Here is a 6,796-nt window from a genome sequence, read left to right on the forward strand (position 1 = left end):
TGGATGGAATTTCTTGAACAATTTCCTTATGTTATCAAATACAAGAAGGATAGTACAAACATTGTGGTTGATGCTCTCTCAAGGAGACATGCCCTATTTTCAAAACTTAGAGCCCAAATTCTTGGATTTGAAAACATAATTGAACTCTACAAAGAAGATCATGATTTTGCATCCATCTTTGCTCAATGTGAACATAGAGCACAAAGAGGATTTTATATGTCTGAGAGGTATCTTTTTAAAGAAGGAAAACTTTGTATACCTCAAGGAACACATAAAACTTCTTGTAAAAGAATCTCATGAAGGAGGTCTCATGGGCCATTTTGGCTTGTAAAAGAATCTCATGAAGGAGGTCTCATGGGCCATTTTGGAGTTGATAAAACTCTAGATCTTTTAAAAGAAAAATTCTTTTGGCCGCATATGAGAAGAGACGTCCAAAGACATTGTTTAGATGCATATCATGTTTAAAAGCTAAGTCTAAAACAATGCCTCATGAACTCTATACTCCTTTACCTTTTGCAAGTGCTCCATCGGAAGACATTAGCATGGATTTTATTCTTGGACTTCCTAGGACTACAAGAGGTTTTGATTCCATTTTTGTGGTTGTTGATCGTTTTAGTAAAATGGCACATTTTATTCCATACCACAAAGTGGATGATGCAAATAATATCTCTAGACTCTTCTTTAGAGATGTGGTAAGACTTCATGGACTACCTAGAAGCATAGTGTTCGATAGAGATCCAAAATTTATAAGTCATTTTTGGAGAACCCTTTGGGCAAGACTTGGAACCAAATTTAATTTTTAAACTTCTTGTCATCCTTAAACGGATGGACAAACCGAAGTTGTAAATCGATCTCTTGGTACTATGCTCAGGGTAGTCATGAAAGGCAACCATAAATCTTGGGATGAGTATCTTTCTCATATTGAGTTTGCATACAATAAAGTAGTTCATAAAACTACTAATATTTCTCCATTTGAGGTTGTTTATGGATTTAATCCTCTTACTCCTTTAGATTTGTTGCCACTTCCTAATCCACAAGAATTTGTGCATAAGGAAGGAGTAACAAAAGATGAATTTGTTAAGAAAGTGAGGAGAGAGAGAGAGTGAGAGAAGTGAGTGTATTGAGAAGAATGAGAGTGGGACAAAATAGAAGAGGGAAACGTGTGCAATACAACACTTTTCGAAGAAATTTTCCACTTTTTAACGACGGTTTCTCCTAGAACCATCTTTACATCTCTCTCAAAATAGTTTTTAACGACGGTTCTAAGAACATCATTATATCTCTCCATAACAGTTTTTAACTACCATTCTTAGAACCTTCTTTATATTTCTTCCAAAACCATTTCTAACGACGATTTCACTCACGTTAAAAACACAATATAATTACGAAATTATCACCATTTTTTTTACGATAATTTTCTACTAATATCTTTATATAAATTGTGATTTTGATATTTTGTACTAGTGTGCTTTACGAGTCAGGGGCTAGTGTACTATTCGTACCAACGACCAAATACCCCATTTGGGACGTGACCAAGTATCTCACCGATGAAGTAGGTGTATACCCCATCGGTGACATGGACAAATACCTCACGAGTGACGTGGCTGAAACAAGTTCTTAAGAGTCCAACAACTAACCTTGTTTAGGACGTAATTAGCCTAATTAAAAGTACAAAATTTTAGTTTGACATCAAAATTAACGAAGTTGTAAATCGATCTCTTGGTACTATGCTCAAGGTAGTCATGAAAGGCAACCATAAATCTTGGGATGAGTATCTTTCTCATATTGAGTTTGCATACAATAGAGTAGTTCATAAAACTACTAATATTTCTCCATTTGAGGTTGTTTATGGATTTAATCCTCTTACTCCTTTAAATTTGTTGCCACTTCCTAATCCACAAGAATTTGTGCATAAGGAAGGAGTAACAAAAGATGAATTTGTTAAGAAAGTGAGGAGAGAGAGAGAGAGAGTGAGAGAAGTGAGTGTATTGAGAAGAATGAGAGTGGGACAAAATAGAATAGGGAAACGTGTGCAATACAACACTTTTCGAAGAAATTTTCCACTTTTTAACGACGGTTTCTCCTAGAACCATATTTACATCTCTCTCAAAATAGTTTTTAACGACGGTTCTAAGAACATCATTATATCTCTCCATAACAGTTTTTAACTACCATTCTTAGAACCTTCTTTATATTTCTTCCAAAACCATTTCTAATGACGATTTCACTCACGTTAAAAACACAATATAATTACGAAATTATCACCATTTTTTTACGATAATTTTCTACTAATATCTTTATATAAATTGTGATTTTGATATTTTGTACTAGTGTGCTTTACGAGTCAGGGGCTAGTGTACTATTCGTACCAACGACCAAATACCCCATTTGGGACGTGACCAAGTATCTCACCGATGAAGTAGGTGTATACCCCATCGGTGACATGGACAAATACCTCACGAGTGACGTGGCTGAAACCAGTTCTTAAGAGTCCAACAACTAACCTTGTTTAGGACGTAATTAGCCTAATTAAAAGTACAAAATTTTAGTTTGACATCGAAATTAATTTTGTGACTTACCTTAATCCAAGCTTAAAGACGATGATCCATTATAACCCTATACATATGCACTACAAGACAAATGTACGCATTAAACAATATTTGTTATCTTTACTCACCACATAGTGAATTTTAACTTAAACATTGGAATACCTTTTGTAAATACCTTATCCTTATCATCAAAGACAGGATCGCACACAACAAGAGTGACTAGAAGTTTTCACAAGAACCAGGAAAGTACTTCCTAATCTATACAAAAACATAATCAATAACTAAAAATAATTGATCATGATGTCTCATTAATTAAACAAAAAAAATCTCTAACTATGTTATCTTTTTTAATTTATTCTTTTAATGTCTGAAGTCACCCATACAACCAGAACGTTCACGTAGATCATGGCCATGCCACTAGCTGGTTCCGCGCAAGTGTCATGTTTTGTATTTAGATTTATTTATTTATTTATTACAAAGTTAAAAACTAAGTTTTTAATTTAACAGTTTCATATTTATTTAATTCATAATTTTATTATGATGGTATTTAAAAATATTACAACCTCTGTAACCTTAATTTACAACCCTATTTAGCAGTTAACAGTGGTGAGAGAGAGGTGCACGAAGTTAGCTACTTGAAGTGGATGATGGAAGAAACATTGAGGTTTAATGGAGGGAAGCATTGATGATAGGTGGCTGTGAAATACCCGTGAAGACGAAAGTGATGCTTGGAAGAGATCCAAAGCATTGGGATGGCATAGATTTTGATTTTAAAGGGAATAATTTTGAGTAGATTAGAACCCCTGACATGAAATTGAATTCCACAAACTGACCAAGAAAATGAAAAAAAAACACACGAGGTAGAAAGCTTTGGATTAGAGAAAGCTTGAAGAAAAAAATGCAATGAAAATTAAAAAAAAAATAATGTAAAATATTTAACAACACAAAACTCCGAAGCTTTCTTCATTAACTGGGAAATTTCTAAAAAAAGTTTTGTTTTCTTATAACTTTGTAACTTACTCTATCCATGTTTTTAATTTCACGGTTGAGTCTATAAGCAAAAAAAAAATGGTAAGCCCTTTTCCAATTATACATATATTTGATTATGTATAGTCAAATATAATTCATAATTTTTTTATAATCGTTAATATTTTATTAATACACATGTAATTAATTAAATAATTAAACTAATAGATAAAATAAAATAAAATAAAATAATTTTAATTTTTAGATTTTGTAAAATAATTTATTTTGATATATTTTTATTTTAAAGCATACTTTTTTTATTAATAATTGATAATAATTTTTTATTTAATTTAAAAATTATTTTAGTTCTAATTTTTATTATTTTACATCAAATTATTTTAAAAAATTTATTTTAAAAATTATTTTCTAAACCTATTAATATAAAATATTAATAGATTATTTTGTCAATTCACTTATAAGTTTTTTCTTCGTCTCTCCCTTTTGTTTTACTTCAATTCCCATAAGTAAAGTTTTCATTTATTTATTTTCCTTGTACTCCCATTCCAATCTATATAAATATAACAAATAGAAGGCACTTCCAGGGTAAGTTTTAAAAAAATTCAAAAAGAAAAAAATTCAAATTTTAACTAAAAATAACAAGCTGAAACTCATTCTGGGAGTGACAAGTGGCACTCTATATGACTTACACGTGTACAAAATTCCATTTCTTTAAATACTATCTTTCTTTATATACCCTTTCAGCCTTTCTCTCTCCTATTACTCAACTTCTCCGATCTCTCTTGGTTTCTTCTTCTTTGCGTTTCCTTTATTCTTCATTTCTGGGTTCTTCATTTCAGCCTTCTCCTTCTCCAGGTGACTATTTCTTCATCTCATTTACGATTTCTTTGTTCCACCGCATAAATATGAAAACTTATTTTGTTTTTCTTATCAAAGTTTCGTTCTTTTCATGTTTAGGATGAACTTTTTTCTTCTTTGGGTTTCCTGCACCGATCTTCTCTGGGTTTCCTGCGATTCTCTCCTATTTCTCCAGGTTATTATTTCTTCTTTTTGGGTTTTTCTTATCAAAGTTTCGTTCTTTTCATGTTTCTACCGTTTATTTTCCTCTTTGTTGTTCACATGCTTGATTCTGTGTTTTCTCATTTACGATTTCTTTGTTCCACAGCATAAAAATGAAATATTTTTTGGTTTTTCTTATTAAAGTTTCGTTTTTTTCATGTTTCTGATGATTTTTCTTCTTCTTTGGGTTTCCTGCGGTTCTCTCCTATTTCTCCAGGTTATTATTTCTTCTTTTTGGGTTTTTCTTATCAAAGTTTCGTTATTTTCATATTTCTACAGTTTATTTGCCTCTTTGTTGTTCACATGGTTGATTCTGTGTTTTTTTGTTACTTTTGACAACATCAAAATGATATTCATCTACATTTCAGTTTCTGCAGCAACCGGTAGTGGAAGTGGAATGGATTTTCAAGCACCAAGGTGAGATCTTTTCCTTCCTCGGTTTATCTGTCATCATTTTTTTTTTCATTTTTCACTTTGCTGTTGATTTAATCTTTTCTGGAGTTTTTCCATCTACATTTCAGTTTCTGCACCAACCGGTAGTGGAAGTCAAATGCGATTTTCGTTCATATCAACCATGTTCAAGCACCAAGGTGGATTTTATTCATCTCATTTACGATTTCTTTTTTCCACCGCATAAAAATTAAATCTTTTTTTGTTTTTCTTATCAAATTTCGTTCTTTTCATTTTTCGACCGTTTATTTGTTTCTTTGTTGTTCACATGGTTGATTCTGTGTTTTTTTGTTACTTTTGACAGCATCAAAATGATATTCATCTACATTTCAGTTTCTGCAGCAACCGGTAGTGGAAGTGGAATGGATTTTCAAGCACCAAGGTGAGATCTTTTCCTTCCTGTGTTTGTCTGTCCTCATTTTTTTTTTCATTTTTCACTTTGCTGTTGATTTAATCTTTTCTGGAGTTTTTCCATATACATTTCAGTTTCTTCAGCAACCGGTAGTGTAAGTGGAATGGGATTTTCGTTGATATCCATCTTTTTTTCAGCATCAAGGTGAAATCTTTTCCTTCCTTGGTTCTCATTGTTGTTTTCATTGTTTATTTTTTTTGCTGATAAAATCTTTAATGGTGTTTTTTTGTGTTTATTTCATAAATCTCATACATGTGTTTATTTTCTTTTAGGATCTTTATCTTAAGGCCAAAAAAGCTTCTGTTAAATTTGGTTGTGGATGGAGGAAATTATGTCAGATACAAGTACTGTGTGAAGACCACAAACTGATCTTTGAAAGTGGACTAACCCCAATTCATATGATGGTGTTGTTAGTGCTTCAAAATTCAATATTGTATTCAGAATTTATTTATAGATAGATGTAATTTCCAAATTGTTGTAATGTCGAGTATAGAAAATTAATTCTTTACTTTATTTTGGTTATCAATTTTGTTTTAAATTTTTATTCGCATTAATGTACTCTTCAGACAAACTTTAACCTTAAGATTATTCGCATTATATTATTCTTCAAAATTCAAATTCAAATTCGAAATTCAAATTCAAATCTATAAATACATTTAAAAGTCCAACATCATTAATTACCTTTTTGATTCATATCTTCTTCTGAATCATATCTTCTTTTTCTGACTTATTTTGCTGCTGCCGCACACTTTTTTTTCGAATTCCAAGATTATTATTATTATTATTATTATTATTATTAATCTGCAAATATTTAATTTTTGATATTTTCAAATTGTTTAATTCCAAGATCATTAATTACCTTTTTGATTCATATATTCTTTTTTCTGACTTCCCACCTATTTTCCATTCCCAGATAATCTTCAAATATTTAATTATTCATATTTTCAAATTTTACAATTCCAAAGATCATTAATTACCTCTCTGATTCATATCTTCTTTTTCTGACTTCTCTGCTTCTGCACAGTTATTTCCAATTCCCAGATTATTAATTACCTTTTTATTCATATATTCTTTTTCTGACTTCTCTGCTTCTGCCCCATTTATATATTCATATTTTCAAATTTTACAATTCCAAGATCATTAATTACCTTTCTGATTCAAATCTTCTTTTTCTGATTTCTCTGCTTTTGCACACTTATTTTCAATTCCCAGATTATTATTATTAATAATCTTAAAAAAAATTTATTATTCAAATTTTCAAATTTTACAATTCCAAAGATCATTAATTACCTCTCTGATTCATATCTTCTTTTTCTGACTTCTCTGCTTCTGCAAACTTATT

At 30.7% G+C, this 6,796-nt stretch overlaps 1 long non-coding RNA gene across 1 annotated transcript; it reads left to right on the top strand.

The window, feature by feature from the left end:
- Positions 1-5,039: 5,039 nt before the first annotated feature.
- Positions 5,040-6,066, top strand: LOC137805822 (uncharacterized). The gene is made up of 3 exons (XR_011080246.1): positions 5,040-5,182; positions 5,347-5,424; positions 5,529-6,066. It is a non-coding gene; the product is annotated as an uncharacterized lncRNA (long non-coding RNA).
- Positions 6,067-6,796: the final 730 nt, after the last annotated feature.

The sequence above is a fragment of the Phaseolus vulgaris genome, chromosome 3 (genome assembly GCF_000499845.2).
Source record: "Phaseolus vulgaris cultivar G19833 chromosome 3, P. vulgaris v2.0, whole genome shotgun sequence".
Taxonomy (NCBI): domain Eukaryota; kingdom Viridiplantae; phylum Streptophyta; class Magnoliopsida; order Fabales; family Fabaceae; genus Phaseolus; species Phaseolus vulgaris.